General features: G+C 37.7%; 2 long non-coding RNA genes across 2 annotated transcripts; both read left to right on the forward strand.

Moving 5' to 3' along the window:
* The first annotated feature begins 1,671 nt into the window (after positions 1–1,671).
* On the forward strand, positions 1,672–4,604 carry LOC139130010 (uncharacterized). Its single transcript, XR_011551742.1, has 3 exons — positions 1,672–1,853; positions 2,443–2,587; positions 4,434–4,604. It is a non-coding gene; the product is annotated as an uncharacterized lncRNA (long non-coding RNA).
* A 1,615-nt stretch (positions 4,605–6,219) lies between these two features.
* Positions 6,220–8,729, forward strand: LOC139130011 (uncharacterized). The gene is made up of 3 exons (XR_011551743.1): positions 6,220–6,357; positions 7,819–7,997; positions 8,585–8,729. It is a non-coding gene; the product is annotated as an uncharacterized lncRNA (long non-coding RNA).
* Positions 8,730–12,427: the final 3,698 nt, after the last annotated feature.

The following is a 12,427-nucleotide window of genomic DNA, read 5'->3' on the forward strand; positions in this document are numbered from 1 at the left end:
CTCTATCACTTGTGCATAGTCATTTTGAAGATCATGCGGTGAATACAATTTTCGCCGGCTTATTTGCCACAGGAATAGCGTCAATTTTGAATTTTGAATTTCGGTATTAACATAGGGAAATATTTTTCACCGGCACAGATAACATGGTGACCGTTGACTTTTATTCCCGATTTCGAAAGTAAATGGTTCAATATGGATTTTTCGGAAAGGCTTTAATTAATAAAAGTTAAAATTTTAAATTGCGAAGCGCATACAACCTTAACAAAAGTAACTGCATATGGTACTCGAAAGCTTTGCTTTCAAAATGGAATCTTTTGATAATATTTCCAATGTAGCGTTATTTATATTTATGACCAGTAGAGGGCGTTTCACAAAATACACAGACTCACAGACAAGGAGCTCCTTGTATGTGATAGACTCTAACATGGCAATTAAAATCGTCCAAAATTGAATAGAGATATCTAAAGCGCTAAGTATTTCTTAGGGAATACAATATGATCTTAATGCGCTAAATTAACTTTATTATCGGGGAAAACAAACATGTGAAAATAAACATGCGATCACCCAGCAAAAGGATATTTATCGAAATTTGTAGGTCAAATGATATACGAAGGAAAAAAAACCCTAAAAATGTATCTCGTTTTAGTCCCGCAGGACGGCAATGTTCGCCTCGTCAGGGGCGGTGCCCCTCAAAGAGCATGACTGGAAATCTACCATAATGGTACCTGGGGGACTGTCTGTGATGATTAATTCACCAGTGTGGATGCAGATGTTGTCTGTAGAGAGTTAGGTTTCTGGTAGGTAATTAAAAAAAACAAATGTTATAAAATTCAATCTCGTCGGTCAGTTCGGTTCTCTGAGTCCACGATGCGACTTTCTTCTCTATTGGTCCTAGTGGTATTTATTAAATTAAATTGAACGGACTACCAGAGCGGTATATTATACAGTGTATTGTCAATTTCATCGGCTGCCGACCCTAGAGTTTTACAAAAGCACAGTGTGGAGTTTAATTCTGTGAAACGTCCTATTGCGAACTCGGGCCGTCTTCACAAATACTTGGTGAGGGCGGGGGAGGGGAGGTCGCTAAAGGAATTGCGACTACAATCGCAATGCCTTAAATCCTCTTAATCCCCTCAAAAAATATTTTAAATCCTACCTCTCCGTGTGGTCTTAATTTTCCTATTCCCTTATTATATGAGTAAACATTTATTGAGCCAACAATACTTAACTTAAAGTTTGATTTTTTTCAATCATTTGTATCAGCTCAAATCTCTTTAGACCTCTCTTATACCGAATCACGTTGAAGTATGTATGTATGTATGTATGTATGTATGTATGTATGTATGTATGTATGTTATGTATGTATGTATGTATGTATGTATGTATGTATGTATGTATGTATGTATGTATGTATGTATGTATGTATGTATGTGTATGTATGTATGTATGTGTGTGTGTTGCCAGCCTATATGTATGCATATATGCAAGTGTCTGCGTATGACTGTCTAAGTCTGCTTGCTTGTTGTTTATTTGTTTGCGTCAGTTTTCTCGTTGCTTTTTTCTTGTGTGTGGATGGATGGATAGATTTTTTTTGTGTTTGGTGTCTGGAAAATTAATTGCATAAATTGGTAAAGTGTTTTGTGTTGTTAAATTGTTTTTTTTCTCATTCAGGCAAAGCAGCCTATCGAGCAGCAGTAGTACTTCTTCGTACGGGCAAGGATCTGGCAATATATGGCTGGATAACGTTCAGTGTCAAGGTCGAGCAATTTCATTAGTTATGTGCAGCCACAGAGGCTAGGGTACCAACGATTGCAGTCACAGTGAAGATGTTGGCATTATTTGTGATACTTTAGGTAGAGTTACATTATTTCATACACATTGATACATTAACTGAGGTCCAAGGATGTAGCCATTTGTTTATGAGTAGGTTGTATTGATTTCAGATTAAGGTAAATGTGCCACGTGGACGGCTATTTTAGGTTTTTTTTTAAAAGCTTTCTAGCCTGCCACTAGAGGGTCTCATTTTACGCTCTTTGGGTTAGAAAACTTTTAGGCGTCTTTGTCTCTTATAACTCGGAATTATTTCCGATAAAGTTAAGATATGAATGGCATAATTTTTCAAGTTTGACCTTTAGTAATTGTCATTAAATTAGTTTCTCTAGGGCCAAACTTTGCAAGCGCGGTGATCCCTGATTTTTGTTCTGCATTTCGTATGGAGCATATTAAAGTTTTGTTAAGGAAAGTTTGAGCAAAAGTTTAAGACTTTCGTTTTCGATGTGCGTACTTCCTTAAAGGAGGGTAAAGCTTAGTCAATTGTAATCTCTCAGTAGTTTTTAAAGCTCCAGAAAGCGTGGTAATATCAAGCTTGCGTTACATTGTTATATTCCTTGCCAGCATTATGTCAAATATTGCATAATTGATTTTGAAATGACTCTTTTATAGACGAGGGTGACATCCGTCTTGCCAACGGTCAGGAAGACTTCGAAGGACGGTTAGAAGTTTACTTCAGCGGCGAATGGAACACAGTATGCGACGACGAATTTGATGCCAGAGACGCTGCTGTTGTATGTAGGCAGTTGGGATATAGGTATTTTAGAGACATTTTCTACGATAAAATATCGTCTCCTGATTACTGCAACCAGGATCAATCAAAAATTGCAAAAAGCGGTTTCCGCGATTATATTTAAACAAGAAATATCAATGACCCAGGCCTCTTGGAAAACCCAGAGCTCACTTCATAAGTAAATGCTCCAATACATTAATTTTTTAGAAGCAAAGTTTTGCTATTTTTATAAGGACAGTTCGCCGGCAATGTAGCGTTTTACTGCTAATTATATTTAAATGTCCCGCAATTAACTGTTCAAAGCACCCACTATGGGCGGGTACATTCTTCGTTATCTAGTTGGAAAATGAGTTAAACTTTACATTTGAAATGCATTTCTTTAAAAAAACACTTGATATCATAATGCTTCGTTAACAAGCAACTATTAAGAATTTCTTCGTACTTTATGGAACGGAAATGGCAGCTGCTACTGACGTTACCATAGAACACAACGTAGAATAAAAAAAAATAAAGTTAGAGGCCGTCTCAGATTGTCGCATAAGTTAATGAAAATCAGTCGTTTTCATCAAAACCCCTCCCCTCCCCGAAACGAAAGATCAAATGAGCGAAATGTTGATGTTTGCCTGAGAGTACGATGTAGCATTTTGCCATAGCTTCCGAAGAATATGTTACCCTGACCACATTACATCGTCAAGTAATCGATCAAACCTGAGAACGAACCGCCATGACACGAACGAGTTGGAAATTGTTACAACAAAATTTATTAGTACGAGTGTGCAGTTTTTGTTATTTTTACACAAATGTAAAGAGAACTTGTAATCCAAAAAAAAAATGCGAAAGTGAAGTTCACTAATTGAGTGAAGGTCAAGCCCCTCCCGCTAGTAAACAAATAATTTCGCTATTTGAGCTTATGAGACAATCTGAGATGATCCCTTATATCAACCGACCCTTTTACGCCTATTCATATTGTCTACAATCATGTAATCAGAGTTACAGTGATTATAAGATTCACAAAACCTGTTCAAAGATACGCCTTCAGACTAAGATAACAGAACAAACAAATAAATCAACTGTAATTCAAAACTTTTTCGTTTTTTTTGAACTACCTCAGTCCAATTAAAGAATGAATTATGTGACCAATTTTCTCTTGACATAGTTTCATCGGCCCCTCCACGTAAATTGTGTATTGCTGTATTACGTCATGTACCTGTATGGTCTTCTCATTATTTTGGTGAAGACGTCATGAATTAAGATGAATTTTTAACAAATGATAGTTTGCCAGAATATATTGTATGTTTTTAACCCATTGTGTTAGCATTGCCAGAACTCCCCATAACATAACTTTTGCTATTTTTAGTTTTTTCAATTTCTTAACATTATCTCACTGGCAAAATGATAAAGAGTCACGTATACATCAGCACTTATTTAGACATTATTTACCCATTGTTGCATTAAGTAGTCAGTCACTGAAGTAGAGCTTTGTCATGGGATTACAACAGAAAACGGGTTTACAGAAAATTTTTCTTCAGTGAGATATCTTTCCGATTTGCACGGAAAAAATGAAGACCCCGTCCACTGTTCTAAAACATATCCATGCTCCTCCCCCTGTACAAGACTCCTTCTCACTTTCTGTCCCGCCTCTGAAATTAACAATGCTTGTTTTTTTATGATGGATTATTATTTAGGTCATATTGTTTAAACTTTTCAGCATTGGCATACGAGGGAGAGAGCAAGTCAAAAATCTTATATTTCATGTATTGTATTTAATCTTGGCAAAACACTGAAAAGACATCATGACCAACAGCATTGCCAAGTAGAACTTCATAAGTTCAAATAAGTAAATGCACATCAATTTCCATATATTCAACAGTGGTGGTGAAGTGCAACCGCAAGGTAGATACGGACAAGGATTCAAGAACATTTCACTTGCCAACGTAGATTGCACTGGACACGAGCTGGTGTTGCAAAAATGCGGCCACCGTGGTTGGGTGAACACAATTGGGACATGATGAGGATGTTAGTCTTCATTGCAAACTTCCAGGTAACTTTCAATTGTCTTTCATGGTAACTCGGCGTACAACTTTTTTCTGCGTATGCTCTGGCCGCTGTTCACCATATATTGAAACACTGTGCCGCTTTGTAAGTGTGTCTACATATACTGGCAAATACGAGCGTGGCACGTTTGCGTTGAGTTTTGTGAGTTGCATAAGGTTTACCATAAAATAATATGGTCATGATGGCGCCACCACTTTTCAGAAGTAACATATCTTCTTGTGATCCCTGTATTAGCCAACAGCTGTAACTTTTTTTTGACAGCATGTGTAAGACGCTAAGACACTCTCTTGAATAAACGAAGAAGAAATTTTTTACTAGTGTTGATCTCATCAATGCCATGAGATTGTCCACCTTTATAGTCTCAAAAATGACTTTCTGTGTCACATTTTTCTTAAACAACTACGGTAAAGCAGAGCATCATTGGTAACTCATCCTTAAATAATCATGCCAATTACGTTTTCACGTTTTTCTCCCAAGAAGTTGGAAGTGTGCGTCTTGTTGGTGGTACGTGGGCTTACGAAGGGCGACTTGAAATTGTCGATGCTGTTGATAGCAGATGGGAGTCTGTTTGCGCCGGTGGTGTAGATGATAGAGCTGCTTCCGTTGTATGCAGGCAGTTGGGATATCGGTAAGGAATATGCTCTTTGTGACTTTGTAAGAATCTATGCACTTATTGATTGCGAAAATTTTACAGTATATATATATGATGTTATACCGGTTGCAGATACCAGTTCTTGAATATTAACGCGTCAGTTCTCAACTTTTCGGTGAATGTCGCATGTTGGTGTTTTGTATTTCAAAACCAAGTATGCTGTATATCAATGCCTTAGTCAATCGACACATCCACGACATTTGTAATATACATATATCTTCGTAACACTAAAAAGTGGCCTCGGAACATCTTCTGACCTGTTTCAGAACTTTATTGTGTTTACTGTTTTACTTTTTCCTGGTATTGACAGGCAAAAGTCAGTCCATAAGTTCAATTTTCAAACTAGGGATTAAAGCGTACGTTCCATCAAACACACACACACACACAAACATACACACACACACACACACACTTTCACTTTCACTTACTTTGCCACTGCAGGGGTGGTACATCGCGGAGTTCGCAGTCATTCGGAGAAGGTTCAAGTAATATCTTCATCAAAGACGTGGTCTGCCAAGGTTTTGAAAACTCACTCATGGAGTGTTCACACAGTACAGGTGGGGAAGATTGTGGCTCGTCAAATCCAACAGTTACTTGTGATATACCGGGTAATTTTAAAATTCAAAATTAATCAAGGACATCAACGCTTGCTCCTCCCTGCTCCTCTCTTCTCTCTCATTCTCATTTCTTTTTATGTTTATCAGTGCTACTGGGGAAGCTCACTACGCTGCCTCTTAATTTTGTATGTATGGAAATGATCAATGCAGACAAGTGCTGTAACACCGCTTAAATGTATGATTTATTTTAATTAAAAAAACACAGACAAAACCATACATTGATCAGATAGGTATGTCCACATACAAGAAAAACCAGCAACAAATGGTTATAGAGGGCGTACGATTTTAACGTCTTCTTTCGAGCACTTCTTACCAGATTTCTTCTTCATCAGAAAATGGAGACGTTCGCATTGTTGATGGCCTGTCGGCTAACGTAGGGAGAATTGAAATATTCCATGAAGGTGAGTGGAGAAGACTGTGTTATCCGATGAAAAAACCGCTGCTGTCGCCTGTAAACAGCTTGGATATGGGTATGTTTTTAGTTTTCCCTTGGAAATTTTACAATGCCTTTTGTCTCTTTATACCTCTCCTCATACAACACCATTGGAACTAATGTGGATAACTGTATATCGTATTAATATTGGTTGAATCGGTAAATGAAAGCTCATTTACTTTTCTTTTGGGGGATCAATGCACTTGTTTTATGGGTAATTTGTAATATTGCATCTTTTAGGTATATGGAACCTAACGATTTTTTATAAATTTGAACTAATATACGAGCCAAGTCCCCAAAATTAGTTTCAAACGTGTTATACATGTATGCAACCGAGCTTTACACTTGCTGATACATTCAATCACGAAAATTCGAATTTATTGTATGGGCATTTGCCAATATAGACACTAGTACGCAATGAATTATGACGATAGGGCACTTATCGTGAACAACATCCTTGCTCTTGATGGGATGCCACTAAAGAGGGAGTCTTGTTTATTGCATGGTAAGAATATCTTTTTAAGATAGAACGTACATCGAGGACAGATCTTCAGACCTGCTAAAGGTTATATCTGATTGGTCGATTGTCACTATTCACAACAACTTAGGGAGTCTATTTGTATTGCTTGCATTATATTCTAACGTTAAGATTCAGCCAACTAATGGATAACAGCTTCAGAATTCATTCAGACTGGCGGACTTTTCCAGTTCTTTTCTGACCTACGATAATGAGCGCTCATTCGAAAGCTCTTTGAGTGAGAAAAATTTACCAATCTCAACTTTGCGAAATGACGGCCATTCTGATTTTGAATATCGGTAAACGTTATGTGATTTGTTTCTCTTTTAGAACTTTGCACGGTCACCCCCCCACCCGATTTTCATTTTTAAATTGATGTGAGAATGGTTGAAAAATGAATCGAGGAAAAGTTTCAGCAAAAGTATAAGCCAATTCGAGGCACGTTCTATCTTACTTCAAAATTGTAAGTGTGACGTACGCGCCTCGAAAATATAAGACTTAATTTTGCCAATGGCTTCCTCAATGAATCTTTGAACCGTTCACCTTCAAAATAACAAATGAAGTCAAGAGTCAACATGCAAATTTGGGTACTTGAGAAACAAACTACCAAAGATTTTACACCATAATTTGAAATTCAAAATGGCCACATCCCTGTGTTAACACTGGGGAGAAATAATAAATTTTCGATTTTTCAAAATTATGTAATGCTGAAAGGTTTTATTACTCAAAGAGTTTTAAAATGAACCCCACAAGTGGGGGCTCAGGAAAGAAAAGCTTGAGAGTCCAAATATCTGTGTCTACGTCGCATTCTACCGAAAGATCCGTTGTTTTACCCAGACAACTTTCTTCTAGTTGTTGGAGATTTGAGAAGTGCCTTAAATATTTTGTCAAACTTTCACGGGAAACAGACACTTTTAAGTCCCGTGAGGTCTTAGATGTAAGATACTGACGTAGTCTTCACTTTCATTCGGACTACGGTAGTGCCGCCGTTATTGACAGAACGACGTACGTGAACGTGGCTTCCATACCAGCACTACCGTACAGCTTTCAATGCAATGGGTATGAAAGCAACATAATGCAATGTACGAGGCTCGAAGATGACGAGACACAAATGAACTGAATAAGCGAGGAGGACATTTATGTCCAATGTAAAGTTCCAGGTAAACACAAGCTCTTTTAGCGCCGTTTAAATCGCACTCTCTTTGATGGCGAATTCTTTGATGGTCCGCTAGCAGCCAATCAGCACTGATCTCAAACTAACCTTTTGGCTTATTGCAATTGTCTTACCGCTGGTACCGTCATTACTGCAATTGCTATCATAATTGTAACGACCATTTAACAAATTGATAGTCAACGAATAAACTACTTAAGCGCTCTTTAAACACAACAACCCTAAAGGCACCAATAATTATTAACTAATTAACAAACAAGTATCTAACTAGCTAACCAACTAAAACAACTATCAAATGAAGTAAACCTATAAATAAATAAACAAATCAATAAATAATAAATATAGAAAAACATTAGAAATTTTCGGTCAAGTTCATCATTAAAATCGACAAAAACTCTATTCTTTCCCGGTCGTTCTTGCAACCGTCTTGTTTCAATCTGAGAGAGGTTTTTCTTTATCGTGCATTTTTTGTTAGGAAGGAGCAAGCGTTTGCATCGCATGGATGAAATCAATTTGTACTCACAGTGTCGCCATTCCTTCTTGCAATAGCAAACCCCTCATTCTATGTCTTTACAGAGGAAAGGGACCTCCGATTAGTCAATGGTAACTCACCCAATGAGGGTCGTCTTGAAATTTATCACAACAGCCAATGGGGATCTGTGTGTGACGACGACTTCAGTCCGAAAAACGTGCGCGTCGTGTGCCGACAACTTGGCTATTTGTAAGTTTTGGATGTATTACTGGGGTTTTCGCAGTTCAGTGAATTGCATATATCTGGACCAAATATTGCTCTCTATATGTGTGCTTTTTCTTACTTGGAAAATACTGGTTTAGCGTGCGTTGTCCATTGCTATTTGGTTTCTTGATTAATATTTTGTCACTTAGCCTCCCTCCTTACATGTTGCTGTCACTGATTTCTGAAAAGTTTACAGCTCGTGGTATTCGGGCAGGAATGATTTCCCATTAGTAATTTCTTATAGCAATCAATCGAATAACTGTATCAGTAAACATAAATACAGCGATTTTCTGCCTTTCATAAATGAAGATACGCGGCATTCAATATTAAAATAACATAAGACAATTAAGGAAATAGGTGAAGTACATGTAAAAACCAAAACAACTTATATCTCAAAGAATTAGGAACATACTGGCGATCACAAAGTAACCTTGAAGCCATGCAATTTATGCCATTTTCAGTTTTTTTCGTCGTACCCCGTACCTTCAGTAGATTTTAGTTTCCTCACAAAGTTCGTTTGCTTTGATGTCCACAAATTCACAGAGCTGGCACGTTCAGAAACCACGCCGCCTTCGGAGAAGCCAGCTCAAACATATGCTTGATGATGTAAGCCGTACTGGACTTGAGGAAAAGCTTTCTTCTTGTGCAAGCCGTGGTTGGGGCACACATGATTGTAAACATCACGAAGATGTCAGCGTGCTGTGTAAGATACCAGGTATGCATGCATGCTATGCTTTGGCCAACTTGCTAGCAATTGAAAGAGAATAATGAAAGTCGACTTACAAGATCTAAAACATGAGAGAGAGAGAGAGAGAGAGAGAGAGAGAGAGAGAGAGAGAGAGAGAAGAGAGAGAGAGAGAGAGAGAGAGAGAGAGAGAGAGAGATTACATAATCAAAGCTTAATTTCTTTCTGCTAGATGAACACGACATCCGACTTGTCGGTGGGGACAACATCTACGAAGGTTGACTTGAAATTATACACGAAGGAAACTGGGGCACTGTATGTGATGATGAGTTTGAATTGAAAGATGCAGTCACTGTTTGTAAACACTCGGTTACAGGTACGATCAGATTAATATATCACTGCTCTTACCATAAATTGTAGGATATTCTGGCATTCCGTCTTTAAAATTGTATTAATTCTACGAGGCATTATTGGAAATTCTTGCGACGAAGGAAATGATGTATAGTCAAACTTACACAGCAGCATTGTCTTAAATGTAAATGCATCGATAATTTCGTTCACGTCAACAAGACTTCCTATCGAGGACGTTAACACAATGTGTATCAATGTTTGGATAGAAGCTATTTAGTCAATACTTGCAAGGTAAAAACCATATTTACCTGAAATATATTGAGCCATTCTTGATATAAGATAAATTATACTTGCTTTTAACAATTATTTTGTTTTCTCTTCATTGATCCTATACGCCGTGTCTATTGTGAATGACACACAAGTGGAGGAACGGTAAAGGAACTAGCGTACTTTGGCGAGGGCACCGGAACCATATGGCTCGACGAAGTGAGATGCGTTGACGGAAAAACACACCTAGCCGACTGCGACAACGCCGGATGGGGAGAACACGACTGTGGACACAACGAAGATGTCGGCGTTGTGTGTTCACCACCCTAGATGGCCACCACAGCCTTATATTGATTTGTTTCCGAGAGACACACAACTAAACAGATTTTGAACACCGGCACCGACTCTTTTAGGAATGATTATGCACGAGTCATTCCGAGATTGAAATATACATACTTCTTTTGTATCTTCATTAGAGAAAGACGTATCGGTTGAGTCGTATGTTTGTTTGCTTTTGCAGAATATTCATATGCATCGTACTAGACAAATATCCAATTCAAGAAATTGCTTAATATTTTGCCTACTTGCCTACTACTTGTCAAATTAATTGTCTATGTTATCCCTAGCTAATTACTACTCAGTGTATATGTGATTATTTTGTAAAACGACAAAGACGGTATAAATGGTATCTTGTGTCTAATCGAGCATTTGCATGTGAAAATTTGAGGAATATTAATCATAGTATATATACAATGTGACGCGGCTGATCATGTACTGTTTTTTTATGAATACAGATATGCATGATAATGAACACCGTAGTAAGCGTCGAGTTGTCATTTCTATACACTTATTATTCTATACAACGTTTATTACGCCACGTAAAGTTACTTACTGAAACCACCTTTCGAGGTCTTTTTCTGATCACCAATGATATCAGTCATTGCTTGACGGTAGATCGTTACCGCTTCGGGCTTTATGGTTACTCTCTATATTATGGACAACTGTTTCTTTATTGTTATTAACAAGTTTTCCCGTAAACAATCCCCTACATGCCTTGATTACCATGACCTGCTAAAATAGAATCTTTTAAGTATGCGCATATGATGAGATCGATGTAATGTTGCGACGGGTATGTCATTGATGGTGAAAGCTAATGTCAGTTTTTGTTGGGCGCGTTTTGTCCTCGCTGACAGACTTTGAAAGTCAACACTGAATCAATTAAAGCACTTCCAAACTGAGGCAGTATTTTACCCATTATAGTCATCCAAAAATCCCTGTGCGTTTGTTGTCATATCAGCACAAAATCAATCATGCTGCTGTAATTATATGTTCGCCAGATTAATAACTTTCACCACCCAGATCACAAACAAATGCATGAGATCGAAACTATAAAATGAGAAAGCAATCTTTGAAAAGAACTCAAACAAACTCAAAATAACTTGAAGTATATACACAACTTTGACGTCATCACTTCTTGACATGTCACTTGTACAATGTTTCCTAAAAACTTATACTGAGCCCAAACTTCTCCAAATCGTCAAGTGCCATTGTATTCACCTAATATAAGTTTCATAACTAAGGCGTTCTGACCATTTTTTTCTGTTGGCATGAGTACTTTAGGTGACTTATACACAAGAACAGCGTGTAAAGTATGCCCCAAAATGACCTTTATCCATTTTCAACTTGTCGTTATCGAAATTGTATTGCTGTGTAATTCGACGATGTGTAAGCGATAATCATTGATACGGGTCAGTGTTCCAACCAATCACGGTTAGCCACAGCAGAGTGATAGCATATTATTGATTCCTTAACTTTCACATCTTTATTGCAATACGTCTGTTTGGCCTGCTAACTTTACTACACTAGCTTTCTATACACCTGTGCATTTATAGTCAATTATTGGTCTTTGTAGCAGTAACAATATAATCAATAATCGCGAAAATGGAAATGAATTACCGAGAGATAATTTGTAGGAGTTATTTCACGAAGTTTGAGTGATACCGCGTCGTATTCGAGTGATGTGTCCGTATTTTGACGAGTTGCGCAGCAACGAGTCAAAATACGGACACATCATGAGAATACGACGCGGTATCGCCTAAACTTCGTGTAGTAACCCCTTATCATACTTGCGTGCTTTGGTTATCACTGATTTCCTACCGACGTTCCGAAATGAGCGACGAAATCAACCGAAATTGACCTTGCTTGCTCCTCGCTGTACTCATAAAAAGTTGCTAAGGAGTGATGACAACCGTATCACTTTTTGATATTATTCCGCTGTTGGGCCACTCCACTTCAATTGAGATTTTATGGTACAATTTTAAAGCGAACAATTTAAATATTAAGATGTCGACACAGGTTTTGCACTTTGAAGAAGATTTAT

Source organism: Ptychodera flava, chromosome 3 (assembly GCF_041260155.1).
Source record: "Ptychodera flava strain L36383 chromosome 3, AS_Pfla_20210202, whole genome shotgun sequence".
In the NCBI taxonomy this organism is placed as follows: Eukaryota; Metazoa; Hemichordata; class Enteropneusta; family Ptychoderidae; genus Ptychodera; species Ptychodera flava.